General features: G+C 41.4%; 1 protein-coding gene and 1 long non-coding RNA gene across 7 annotated transcripts in view; one reads left to right on the top strand and one right to left on the bottom strand.

The window, feature by feature from the left end:
* Ica1 (islet cell autoantigen 1) overlaps nucleotides 1-6,192 on the bottom strand; it is a 156,121-nt gene extending 149,929 nt beyond the window's left edge. For 4 of the 6 annotated variants that reach the window (XM_013078877.3, XM_013078879.3, XM_013078878.3 and 1 more), the window contains exon 1: nucleotides 5,764-6,192. The gene's annotated coding sequence lies outside the window, so the exon portion shown is untranslated. The remainder of the gene's footprint in view (nucleotides 1-5,763) is intronic. The other 2 variants (XM_087204671.1, XM_021242890.2) reach the window with 2 other exon arrangements.
* On the top strand, nucleotides 5,021-12,740 carry LOC147829654 (uncharacterized). Its single transcript, XR_015448745.1, has 3 exons — nucleotides 5,021-5,219; nucleotides 10,346-10,386; nucleotides 11,231-12,740. It is a non-coding gene; the product is annotated as an uncharacterized LOC147829654 (long non-coding RNA).
* Nucleotides 12,741-13,587: the final 847 nt, after the last annotated feature.

The following is a 13,587-nucleotide window of genomic DNA, read 5'->3' as shown; positions in this document are numbered from 1 at the left end:
CCTACCTTGTGGGCACCATGAACTGTTTTTCCTCTACGATGCATTTCTGCCATGTGCCACTCTGCCTTAGAGCCAGCAAATATGTACTGAAACCTCTACAAACTGTGATCTCAGTAAACCTTTCCTCCTTTAACTTTCAGTGCTGGGTTTTTGTCTCAGCAATGAGAATTAAGTAACTATGACACCTTGCCACTACGGAAATTCTAAACTTCTTAGCAAAAAACACCAGCTCCCTCATATTCTGGCGCTTGCCTCCCCAGTGTTACTAGGCCTCACAGACAAATACTTCTTTTAGTTGTTTCAGAAAGCTAGAGCTTTACTGATTAGACTCTGTCACTGCACAGTTCTGGGATGATGCTTTCCACTTGGAATGCCCTCCCCTCCTCTGTCCAGCTGACCAGTTTACTAGTTACTGCAAGATGCTCCTAAAATGTCACCTCTTACTGTCACACCTTAGCCTTTTCAACCCCATACTGGCTCTTCACCCTCACTCCTCCAGCAGTCTCATTCCTGGCCTTATTGAAGAATTACAGTAACTACTCTGTGCTGGCAATGAAACTGCATTGCTCTTACTCTCCAGAGTAATTTCATCTGCATCACCTGCACCAGACTGCAAGTCCCTTCAGAACAGAGATCCGAAAGTTCACCTTTGCTTCTTTATACTAAACACAACACCTGAAACGCAGTAAGTGTTTAGTAAGTATGTGCTGGACAAAGGGCAAGAATCCTGGGTTGCCACTTATTGAGCACATTACCTGCATGAAGCACTTAACTCCATTATTTCATCTCCACAACACTATTACAGGGATATCAGCCCATTTTGCAGATGAGAGAAGGGAAAGATAATAATAAAGGTGAAGTAATTTGTCTAAAGCCAACAACTAGTAAATGCAAGACTGCTTTTAATTCCAGAGCTCCTGTTTTTAACCACTCTGCTCTACTCTGAGATGAAAGGAGGTGGGTTAATGGGCTATATTTCTATGAAGGCAGTCTCACCCAACCACAGGCTCTGGTACTGTGTTAGTCCCAAGTTCACTGTCGTCATGAAGCTACTATATACAACGAAACCTGCCTTTGCTGATGGTCTTACCAATAGGCAGCAGGACACCATCTGTCAAAATTAGCTCCTTATTCTCTGGCTAAGGATGCTTGCCCTGAAAGTATCACATGGACAACTGGGTTTCCTCTAAGTACCATCAGGTTTTAGACACTGTTGTCTCCGCTCTATTCTGGGACAGAGAAGTGACAGTGAGTGACGTGGTGATGGGAGGGAATGGGTGGATTTCAATGTGTGTGTTCTTAGAAAGCAGGTGGAATATTGTAGACTCACTTTAGTACACATACTCTCCACACCTGGAATGAGAAGACCTTTGTCCTCTTAAATCTGGACTGTCAAGATTAAAAATTATTATTTATATATTCAGTGGTTCCATCACTCAACGCATATACTTTGTGATTTTTACTCCATAGTACTCTATTACATTCAGTTGTTTAGTCACTCTCTTTTTATTTTATGAATTTTCTGCTAAAGATACCCTAACATTGATCCCTGCGATGTTTTCTAACGCCCTGTTAATATCAGTCTCCTATTTCCCACCGATACCACCACCACTTCCACAGCCAGCTGTCACATAATCGGAATCAGTCCCGTGTTTACACCAATCAATGCACTTAATTCTTCCAACTCGCAGATGATCAAACTTGCTGGAGGCTACACAGTTTATACAGGACATAGATGTACATCAGGGTCCAGACATAAGAACTGTTTGCCTGTGTTCTCTTCTTACTTCTGCACATTTATACTCTGGATTCTCTGGTAGGACCCTCTCCCCACTACCAATCATTACCCACCTGCCTAATTCTTATTGGTCCTTCAAGGCTCAACTTAACAGCTATCTCTTTCATGATCATTATCAGTTTTCTTGGCCCCCTCTCTGGCACGGGTGAGGAGCCCCAGCCATGAGATTCATACCCCCCACTCACCTCTGTCCCTCTTTACTACCACAATGCTTTTGCTGAAAGGTTAAGGTGAAAGGTTAAACTGATGTTTTTCTCCTTTCCTAAGCTGTAAGCTCTTCCAGAGCAGGGTAGGGTGTGGGTCTTGTTTTAGGATTCCAACTACTTACCACAGTGCATGGCACAAGGTAAATATATAAATACATGTTGAATGCTGAATAAAGTAACCTGCATTTCTAATTTGGTCAAATTTACTCCTGAATGATGTCATCTGACTTAGCAGGAGAGAGTGGCAATTCTCTTCATGAGCAATACAGTGCATCATTTTCCCAGCAACTTCTAACCTCATTCTCTCCCATTAGGTTTACACTGGAACAAGCAGTTACCATTAACTGAAGAACTCCCACTTCTCAGACACTGAGGCCTATGCTTCACTTACATCACTCTACCCTCAACACATCCCCAGGGTGACATCCTATCTATTCTACCATGAAGCTTAAAATCAGTAATCCTAAGTAACTGGCTTACAGTCACACTGAAGGAAGGCTCATCTGTAAAAGCATGCAGAAAATGCTCTATCATGTATAGTCCTCCTTGCCCTGGTCAGACTCACTGGTATTTGTGAAAGTTACATATGGACTTCAAACAAACCTAAGAACAAACCTATGTTAACTTCAATGTGGGAGTAGAGAAAGCATGGTCAACTAGGAGGTACAGAGGTTCCAATGCAGTTCTACCATGGGCATTATCCATGTTGTAATATTGTTTGTAATCTTACTTTTCTTGTCAGATAGATGGATATTATAATATTTATTTACCTCAAAGGGGGTTGATCATATTTGCCCAATGCTTTGTTAAGGAAGAAGTTAGATGCCCATTGCAGGGCTGTGTACTAAGGCAATGTTTGTCAAATAGTAGAGGAAAACCCTGAGCATCAGAACTACCTAAACTGTCAATGGCAGATGGGGACAGCCAAGCTGGGAATTCAGATTTAACAAGCCCCCAAATGATTCTATGAGACACCAACTTTTCAGAAATACCAATTAACAGCAATGATTCTCAAACTGTAAGGCACACATGGTGTCTTGTTAAAATTCAGGGCAGCAGCAATCAGGCCAAGAGTCTGCATTTCTCACAAGCACCCAGGGGAAACTCGGTGCTGGTTTATGGACAACATCTGAGTGGCAGAGGCTTGGAAGATCTATTCCCACTGGAACAAATAAGCTGTGTTTTGTTGCTGGATCAGAGATCATATCCCTCAACTTCAGATGGTATTTTCTATAAAGCCCAGGCTCTAAGTATGGGTGCAAACCCACCTGGACCACTCAAGACCAAACTGGAACACATTTCCTATCATAGGTAAAGCACAGCATCCTCTTCAGATACAGATAGCACACCCATATTTCACATGTGAAAGAATAATTTGTTGCTACTGTTTTAACCTGACACTGTACAAAACATTTTGTATGTTATCTCTAATCCCCACCCTAACTGCACAAAGTGGATATTCCCATTCCAGAGACAAAGAAATAGTGAGTTAAGTGACTAAAGAGCTTAGGTAACCTGTTGAAAGTCACATGGCTAGACAGGTGTTGTGGCTGGGCTTCTTATCCTGTTCCAGTGGTGTTCCCTGTAGTCCTCATGGTGCTAGGTGCAATTGTGGAATGAAATATGAAAAATAAGAGGAAAATGTTTCCCCTTTATCACTAAGTTTAGGGTTGAGACGGATTCTAGATGGGTGTGGGGGGGGGGGATAAGGTTGCTACTAAAACATGCTGATAGGATCTTTGACCATAGGTCCTCTAAAGCTGATAATGTAGACAGAATTAAGAACACTAGTGACCAGTGAGCTGATCATCAGTGCTGGTACCTACCTTCAGGTTTCTAGCTGTCAGTCTCAACCAGTAAAGAGGAAAACATCTTCTCTATCCCATGGCCTCTCAAGTTGTATGCCCTCTCCTTTATGAGGCTTCTGTAATCTTAGAGTTCACACCAGACACAGGTTTTCCCTACTCTGCCATGTCATAGCTGTCATACCTGCCTACCTGATGAAACTGTGTATGCCTGAATAAACGTACTGTTTAGTTAAGTGCCTTGAAAATGCAGCAATTTTAAGGTTTTCTTTGAGTAACAAAATTTTCTGTACTTTTCATAAGGGTGAGGTGAAGAGAGCTGCACAATAAAAAGATGCTAAGAGAAAGCAGACACACTCAAGCGCACCAAATGGGGAGGGGGGTACTTCCGGCTACAAAACAAACCACCCAAGCAATTACCAGCCAGTGTCTCTACATTCATGATCCTTTGGGGAGAATCCAGGTTCAGTTGTTTAATCTCTCCACGATTAAGTTTCCTAAAGATTCTTCTTTCATAACAGTACAATTATTTACCAATGTAATACAAAACATACAATTAGAAAGCAACAACTCCTGCAATTAAAAAAAATATGTCTACATATTTGAACTACTAAGGATTACAAATTAGTTTCATCCCTATGGTATACTCTACATAAGATGTTTCAAAAATACAAACTGAAACCTAAAAAAGAAACTCTCTGGTTTGGAAACTCATTAAAAAGCCATTTTAGAAGCTTTGTGCATGAAATAAGCAGAAGGTAAGAAACTGAGTCTGGAGTGCTTATTTCAAACTAATTAGCATTTCCCGCTCCACTTCCCAGCTAAATAGATCTCAACCCTAAACCAGAGGGCCACACAGAAACCAGTTTGAGAATTTTCTACAGGCTCTGCTGAAATATACAGAAAGGAACATGTTTGCAATGAGTCATAATTTTTAAAACCTTAACGGTCATTCTCAAGCCATCTGTACGTTTTAGGGTCTGATTATTTTAATAGTTACCCACATCTTGTTTACTAAGATTCCCACTCAGGTTCAAGCACAACACCCCTTCTTGGCTGATTTTTTAAAACATGCAATCTAAAAGCAGAGAACACTGTTCTTGTTCTAAACCTTGCCTCTGCCTTTCGCCAGAGTGTGGACGCGGTACTCTGACGCCCACAAAGAGAAGTTGAAGGGCTTTGGAGTACTCCAAACAGAGGCAGTGGGAGAGGTTAACGGGCAGCCGCTCCGGGGAAGGCAGACGTATAACAGGATGTGTCCGTTTCTAAAGGAAGCAGGAGCTGCACAAGCGGAGGAGGAGGAAAGGCGGAGTCAGCAGTACCCAAGGGAAATAGGCACGCCAGGGTTTGCTAGAAGCTGGCCTGGAATCTGGCCTGCTTAGGGACTCCTGCCCGCCTGGCCCGAGACTGGTGAGCAGCAGTCCTTAGGGACCAAGCTCGGGCCTGCGGGCACGAGTGCTTATAAAAGATACCATTTGCGCTTGGCCTCTGCCAAAGACCGACCGTAGAAAGCAGACCCCCGACACCGCGGCAGGTGAACTTGTCAACAAGTCAGCCCTGGACGGAGTCCCTGTCCGGAGGCACCCGGGACGCCGGGCTCGGCGCGGGTGGGCGGGAGTGGATGCGGATGCCGGCGGCAGGGGGTCCAGCGCGAGAGGCGGCCAGAGCGCGGGGCTCCCCTCCCGCTCCCGGGGCCCATACGCGCTCCCCGGCGCGAAGCCCGCAGGCCAGAGGGAGGAGCGGGGGAGGGGAAGGGCTCGCGCGGTTCCCGGGTAGGGATCCGGGGCCGGAGCTGGCGACCCGCCTGTCACCTGCCGCTCTCTGAGCGCAGAGGGGCGGCCCTGGCCGCCGCTCCCACCGCCCGCAGCTGGGCGTCTCCCGCCGCAGCCGCAGCCCGCCCGCTGCCTCCCTCCTCCGCGCCCCGGCCCCGGCCCGGGCCCCGGAGGACAGGTACCTCGGAGCCCCGGCGTCCAGGAGGCTCGGGGCCGCGGTCGGAGCGTCCCTGCAGGTCCCTCATCCGACGTCAGCGTCCGCGGCAGAGGGAAGGGGCGGGGGAGCACAGGAACCGGCCCTTCCTGCACGGCCGCCGCCGCAGCCGGAATCGCAGCAGAGGAGCCCTGCGCGCCGCAGCGCAGCGCAGCTGCCGGCGGGGAGCGGGCGCCCTCCCTTCCCCGCCGGGCCTCGGAGGCTGCACTTCCAGGGGTGTTTCCTTGACCCTCGTTTCCTGGGGTGTCCCCGGCTCGGATCTGCCCTCCCTTCACCGCCAGGCCTCGGGGGCTCCACTCCCAAGGGTCTTTCCTTGACCTCCGTCTCCTGGGGTGTCCCCGCTCAGATCTGCGGCCCCGGTGACGCCGCCCCTGCTGTCCCCAAGGTGTTCCACGTGTCCATATCCTTTGCGTCACAATGACCTGGCTACAGGTGGGAACCTCCTCATGCTTCCCGCTGGGCAGTGAGTGGTGTCTGCTGCTTGCCTCCACCTTAGGTTTCAGAGCTATAAAGGACAAGAAATGTCAGGTCTTCAACGCCCAGAAAAGTTACAGAGGGCCTGCACCTGAAATTTAAGTTTAACCTTAAGGGTGAAAGATGGTACTTTAAGAAGAACTGTGTATGTGTGAGTGAATATATTTTCCTATCCATTACCCTACATCTCTTATGCTTGTTATTGACACAGCGGTCTCTTTGTATCCTTTGTCACCACTCCAAACACTTGTTTCGGGAGGATTTTGCAGATCACAGGAAGAAAAACTGTTCATATAACTGCTTCCTAATATTATTTGTGCTGAAATGAGATCCCAGTGTGCATCCTTGGTTATATTATATATTTGCAGATAAATCCATTGAACAGTCACTAGTTGAAACAGTTGAGCAGGGTGAAATGAAACGTAGCTGAGTAATGACATCCACGCCTCACACGAATGGGGTGACTGGCGTATTTTGTATACTTCACATTTCTTACAGAAACCTAATATTGTAGGTAAAATTGCTTCTCCTGTTTCACAGGTGAAGACACTGCCCAGAGTGCCATAAAGAGATTCCCAAGCAGGAGTTTAAACCTCGGATTGTTTGAACCAAGAGACAACACTTTATCTCAAGATAAAATGGGGTTTTAAAAAGTTATTTTTCTACCATCATATATCAATAACTGACAATATTGATCAGTTAATTGACACATTGAGAAAAAAGATTCCTTCAAAAAACGTTTTTCTTACTATAATATTCTCATTCCTCTCAGTAGTGATTTGCTACTTGCAGGAAAATATATCTGAGATCCTGTTTATCCAAGGTTGCTTTTGAGGAAGACATTTACACTTGTTACAAGAAAGCCAGTGGAAGGTGTGTTCAAAATGTCCCTTCAACATGAAGTTAATTGGAACGCAAGCATTGAAGGAAATGAGAAGGAAAGTTGGATTATATAACTTTTAGGTGTCTTTTTTGCCCTTCTAAAGGCCAAGGTGAAAAACTAGTCTGTGAGTCCAACAACTTGTCACAAGGGCTAAATGTGGTTTCAAAGATGGTGTCTAAAAGTGAACAAATGTGTGACACAAGCACTGTCCAGATAGCAGGACAACACAATTTCCTGACCTGTCAGAAAATTTAAGAGAAATGTTAACAACTTTTCATTATTCTTAATCTTCTCCTAACCCTTAGGATAATATTTGAGGATGGAAACAATAAACTCCTGCTTATTCTACATCATCATGATGAGTACTTTTCTTTCCATTTAAAAATGTGCTCCATGTATCACACTTCAACTGTTTCTGGATATCAGATTACTTCTGTCCTGCTGGTCAGCCACAGGGTGTGAGTGAGAAACTGAAACAGTATCTAAGAAGAATGATTACCTAGGATGAGATCTAGAATTAGGAAAGAAATAAGGTACATTTTCTAGAGTACAATAGGATGACAAACTTCTTTGTAGGGGAGAAAATCCTTAGGTCCTCAATTTGATGAATTTTGAGAATGTCCCAAATCCGAGGTGTACTAAGAGTACTGCAGGAGTTAGGAATGGTGTGAGGCTGCCTTATTATCCAAGATGGTAATGGATTCAGTGAGACAGGTTGATTTTCTCTCACATAGAAGAAATTGGAAGGTAGGTTTGGGGCTACCTTAATCCCTACTGTGTCATCAGAATGTCACCTTCCCCTCTCACTTAGTCCACCATCTACAGCAAAGCAGTACTGTTCAAAGTTTAATCCAGGTAAGATTCAGAGAAACCAAAACCCTCACAGAGTGCTGGTAGCAGTGAAAATGGTGCAACCTCTTCAAAACACAGTCTGGTAGAAACGTGTAACATAGAAACACAGAACATAGAAAACCTATGTTCAAATAAGAATTTACACATGACTGTCTACGGCAGCATTATTCAGAGTAGAAGATTGAAACAACCTGTCTACCCACCAGTACACAAGTGAATAAACAAAATGTGGCATATTACCATAATGGAACTTGATTTGGCCATGAAAGGCAACGAAGTACTTATACATGCGATAACGTAGATGAATCTTGAAAACACTATGCTAAGTGAAAGAAGCATATATTCTGTGACTTCTGCTGAGTCATAGCTATAGATTATTCTTCATTCATATGAAAGTCCATGATAGGGAAGCTAGAAAGACAGCATATTCGTGATTATTTAGGGGTAGAGAGGCTGTGGGAGAATAAAGTAAGAGCTGAAGGGTGGGGTTTTCTTTCACGATGATTAAATGTTCTAAGATTGACAGTGTTGATGTTTCATGCATCTGTGATATACTAACAGCACTGAACTTTCCATTTTACAATGTCTGGTCAATTGTATGATACGTGACTATTATCTCAATCAAGCTGCTTACAAGAATTAAAATTTTTTGATGTTCATGAATAGTTTTGTTGGAGCACGCACAGCATAAATTCAGTATCTTTCCCAGAATTGTACAGGGTAAGAAAAACAACAATACACACACAAACCCCAAATGCAAATTATTATCAGATTTCTGGGTGTTGTGTAAATTATATTGACATCAAGAAGCTAAATGTGAGGACTTGGGACCCAAAAAGCTGTTTCTGGAAGATAGAACTTTCTCAAGTTCACCCACTAAATGCCTCTTGATATGAAAGAAGTTCCTGCTGTACAAATATTTTGCAAGTATCCTCTAATATTATCTCAGCTTTTGTAACTATCTCTTTTAATAAAGAAGCAAACAATATTTTTAGATAAGCACAAAAAGATAATGAATTTTATGGAATTGAATTTAATAATGAGGGGAATGAAATGATACTTAGTTTTGAAAAACTTAATATTAATGGAGGATACCATTAGAGGTAAACAAACTTAGTTCCCCATCCTAACCCATCAATCCACTCCTAATACAAAAATCAAGAAAAATAACACAAAAGTAAAATATAAAATAAGAATTCTGGCACCAAGTCTCCAAATTTCCTCCTTAATTCCTTAAAAGAACACTGTAAGACATTTTCAAATTAATGCTAGTTAATTTGAATGGGCAATTTACTTACAAGAATAGTTCATACTTACAAAAATCGGTTTTTCATGACAGAAGTTTCATGATGTCTTATGCATACTTTTAGCTGAAGAATTGTAAGGCTTTTCTGTGTTTGTCAAGTTACTTTTCCTGTTCTTCCTGTTAGAGCACCTACAGTGAGTTAGATTATCAATAACCTCATCTTGTGTGACTGCAAGAATGTCATATTCCCAATATTCAGGAATAAGTATGTGTTTTAAGAGAAATTTAATCTACAGACCATCTCTGATTACTGAATCAATAATCTTTCTCTTCCATAATTCATATGTACTATATTTATATAAAATACATTAATATGCTGTTAATTTATATGTAATGCAATATATTTTGGGAAATTGTTGATATTTATTTTTAACGTTTTAAATGCTCCTTACATGCTCATCAACAGAACAAGTGAGGTAAATTTGTCTTGGCAAATGAATTCTCTGCCTTATAGTGTCCTGTAGCTCTGAAATCTATCAATTTCCTGGTTCATCCCTGGCAGCATTTTATTAACTCATTGTGCCTGGCCCATAGTAGGGGATAAGATAGAACTTAAGCTATTATTATTATGAATGTGTTTAATAAGATCCAAAACTTAATCACTGATAAGAGAAAAATAACTTTTCCTTAAGAATTTCTGGGAGATTAAAATTAGTTAATGTATAAGAATAAACTTTGGAAAACATGATGTTTTAAAATTATTTAATGGATTATCTGATTTACATTAGTTGCTAGAAATTTAAATAAGGATTAAATTACATTTTACTGGCAAAATCAATCATTTGTATATTATAAGACTTTAGAAGAAATTGGATATACTCAAGAACACAGATTAAACATCTCAGCCAATTTTGGATTAATTCCTGAGATTGTTTGTGGTCTCCATGTAGCAAAACACAGCTTTTGTTATATCCTCTGTAGATCTGGTTATATCTTTAAGCAAATGTATGTCAGCATATGAAAATAGAATAAATGTTTAATTAGTAGCATTAACTTTTGTTAAATAAAATTAACTTCTTTTCCCTTCAAAATTAGGCTAACATGAAGAAAAAGAGCTTATTTACACATCGAGAAGGGTAATTATTTTCACTGCTATACTAGCTTAGATTGCTGCATAAATAATGCAGCTCCCCACGCTCCCACCCCTAGTATCATGCACTGGAATTTCTGCAAGGAAAATCCTGGTGATGGCATCAAAATCGTTCATTTTAGGGCCAGGGATTTAGCTCAGTGATGCCAGGCCTGCCTCACAAACACAAGGTTCTGAGTTAGATCCCCGGTATGGGTAAAAAGAAAAAAAGAAAAAAAAATCATTCATTTTATCCACTCAGATCAGGGTAATTCTGCTTCTGACTAAAAAATGGGATTGGACTCCACAGCAGTACCCTGGTCTTGGTAAGCATAAGGGCGATAACTCCTCAAAGGGTCACACTGTGTAGTAAAGAACAGGACTTTGAAGATGAAACTAGGTCTTTAGGATCTCTCTTTCCTCTACTCAGGGACAATTTAGAAGAGTTACTAAGATCTCATAGTAAATGTAGTACAGATGAAGCATGGGCTGAACAGATGTTTGGCTTAATCATAGTGTACGATACTGAGTTAGGACTACGGTCCCAGTTTCATACTCTTAATCTAATGTGGTTTTCCTCTTTTAGTTTTAACTCAATCACACACTTACTTTAGCACAAACTGTTAATTATTTCCCCAATAGTTTTCTCTTCCCTTTATCTGTAGTAGTGTGTCAATTGAGCCCATGGTTTAAAGACAGTTAAAGACTAGTTTTTAGCTTCCCTTGTTGTAAATTGTGGCCATGTGACCTGGTTTTAGCTAACAGGACATGACTGGAAGTTTTGCATGTAAATTTTAGGTCATGCCCTTGAAAGAAACACACCTTATCCTTTGCCTTCCTCCTTCTCACAGGGTGGACCACCTTTGGCCATACAACTGAGGGCAGTATATTGGGGATGGCGTGAAGTCTGGATCCCTGCTCCACTGAACCACCAATCTGCGCTGCTCACCTGTCTGGATTGTTTTATAAAAAGAAAATTATTATGATTTGGATCTTAAATGTCCCCCCAAAACCATATATTAAAGGTGTGGTCCCAAGCTGGTGGGACTATTGGGAAGTGTCGGAATGTTTGGAGGCGGGACTAGTGGAAGGAAGTTGGGGTCTTTGAAGTGGACGCTGCAACTTAGGCCCCTTCCTCTGTCTTTGTTCTCGTCTGCCATGATGTGAGTAGCTTTGCTCCATCAGGTACTACCCCATGATGCTCTGCTTCACTACAGGACCCCAAACAGCAGCACCAGTCATTCATGAGTGGAAACCTCTGAGACTGAGTCAAAATAAACCTTTTCTCCTTTTAGGTTGTTTATCTTAGGTATTTTTGTTCACAGCAATGGAAAGCTGACTGACACAGAAATAAAAATTCTATATTATTTAAGCCACTATATTTTTAAACAGTATTGCAGTTCAGCCTCTATCCTAGCAAATTTTCATACGCTTGGGCTAATGAATGATCAACTGAACATTTGACGGGGGAACTCTGCAGACTTCTGGAGTTCTCTTCCTGTACAATTCTCTCTTGCAAAGTAGCTTGCACAACACCATGTAAAATTTAATCCTATTTATGTAAATGCTTTACATGTAACACTAAAATCTTGTAGTGACATTCACTAAAATGTTAACTGAGGCTATCTATAGGGAGTGACTCCATTTGGGCTGAGTGTAGAAGTGAGGGAGAGTTGTATTTTCATGTATAGTCTTTGATAATGCTTGGCTTTCTTATAGTGTACATGGAATATTTTATAATTAGCAAAAATAAAGACTTAAATGTTATACCAGAAGAAAAAAGAAGAGATCTTCACATTCAAAAATATTGGAAAATATTGGTTTATATAATTTTCAAAATCCTCTTCTAACGAGTAGACTAAGATTAGTGCCAAGAGTCTCCCAGTGCTAAAAGTCCAGGACTTTCTCTCTGCTGTTGCTGCCCTGACAAATGTGAATTACTTTTTTTTTTTGGTACCGGGGATCAAACTCAGGACCTTGCACTTGCAAGGCAGGCGAAGGAACCATTGGGCTAAATCCCCAGTGAATGTGAATTACTTACATAAACCTTGGACCCTTAAACTGGCTCTAGCCTTCTTACTTTTTTCACTAAGTTTATTGGTACATTTTAGGTATAAAATATACATTCATCATTGGAAATTTTTAACTTTACATGATACATTTTGGTTGTTATTTTTTTCCTCATTCCCCTGACGTCCCTACAACCCCTCCACCCCTCCCTATTTACAAAGACTTTGTTCCCCTTTTTTCCTTTCCTCATATTTATTCTTTTCCCTTCTTTCCCTTCCCCAGCCGCTCCAATTTCCCCTTCCCTTCCCCTTTGGAACTTTTTGCCCTATTTCACATTGTCTATTCCACATTTTGATCCTCATTTACACTTTCAGTTTCTCACACCAGAGAAACTATTTGGTATTTACACATGTGTGTCCTATTTATTTCACTTAAGAGTATGACCTCAATGTCCATCCATGTCGCTATAAATGTCTCTAGTTTCTAATTATTTATGACTGAGTAATACTCCATTTTATATTTTTAAAAAAGCACATTTTCTTTATCCAGTCACCAGTTGATGGGCATTTGGGCTGTTTCCAAGATTTAGCTATTACAAATTGTTCCGCTATAAACATGGGTGCACATATATCACTGTGGTATGATTCTTTTAATTCTTTTGGAAAGATACCTAGCAGGGGAATAGCTGGGTCAAATGGGACCTCTAATACAAATTTTTTGAGGTATCTCCATATAATTTCCACAGAGGTTGCACCAGTCTGCACTCCCACCAACAATGGAGAAGGGTTCCTTTCTCCCCACAGCTCCACCAGCATTTGTTATTGGTTGATTTCTGGATAGCAGCCATTGTTTTTGGAGTAAGATGGAATCTCAGCATTGTTTTCATCTGCATCTCTTGAATGACCAGTAATGTTGAACATTTTTTCATATGTTTATTTGCTAGTTCTACTTCTTTGTCTGAGAAATGTCTGTTCATTTCAGATGCCCATTTTGAATTGGGACTTTAAATTTGGGCGGCTCTGTTTTTTTAAAGTTCTTTATATATTCTAGATAGTAGTCCTTTGTCTGAGGTACAGCTGGTAAAAATTTTTTTCCCACATTGTAGGTTGTCTCTTAGCTCTGTTGGTGGTTTCTCTTGTAGTACAGAAACTTTTTAATAAGATGAGATCCCAGTTGTTGATTCTTTGTGCTAGTTTTG

The sequence above is a fragment of the Heterocephalus glaber genome, unplaced genomic scaffold (genome assembly GCF_053883595.1).
Source record: "Heterocephalus glaber isolate CG9 unplaced genomic scaffold, H.glaber_assembly_v1.0 deba00000546, whole genome shotgun sequence".
NCBI classification, from domain to species: Eukaryota; Metazoa; Chordata; class Mammalia; order Rodentia; family Bathyergidae; genus Heterocephalus; species Heterocephalus glaber.
This window is presented reverse-complemented; position numbering and strand designations above follow the sequence as displayed.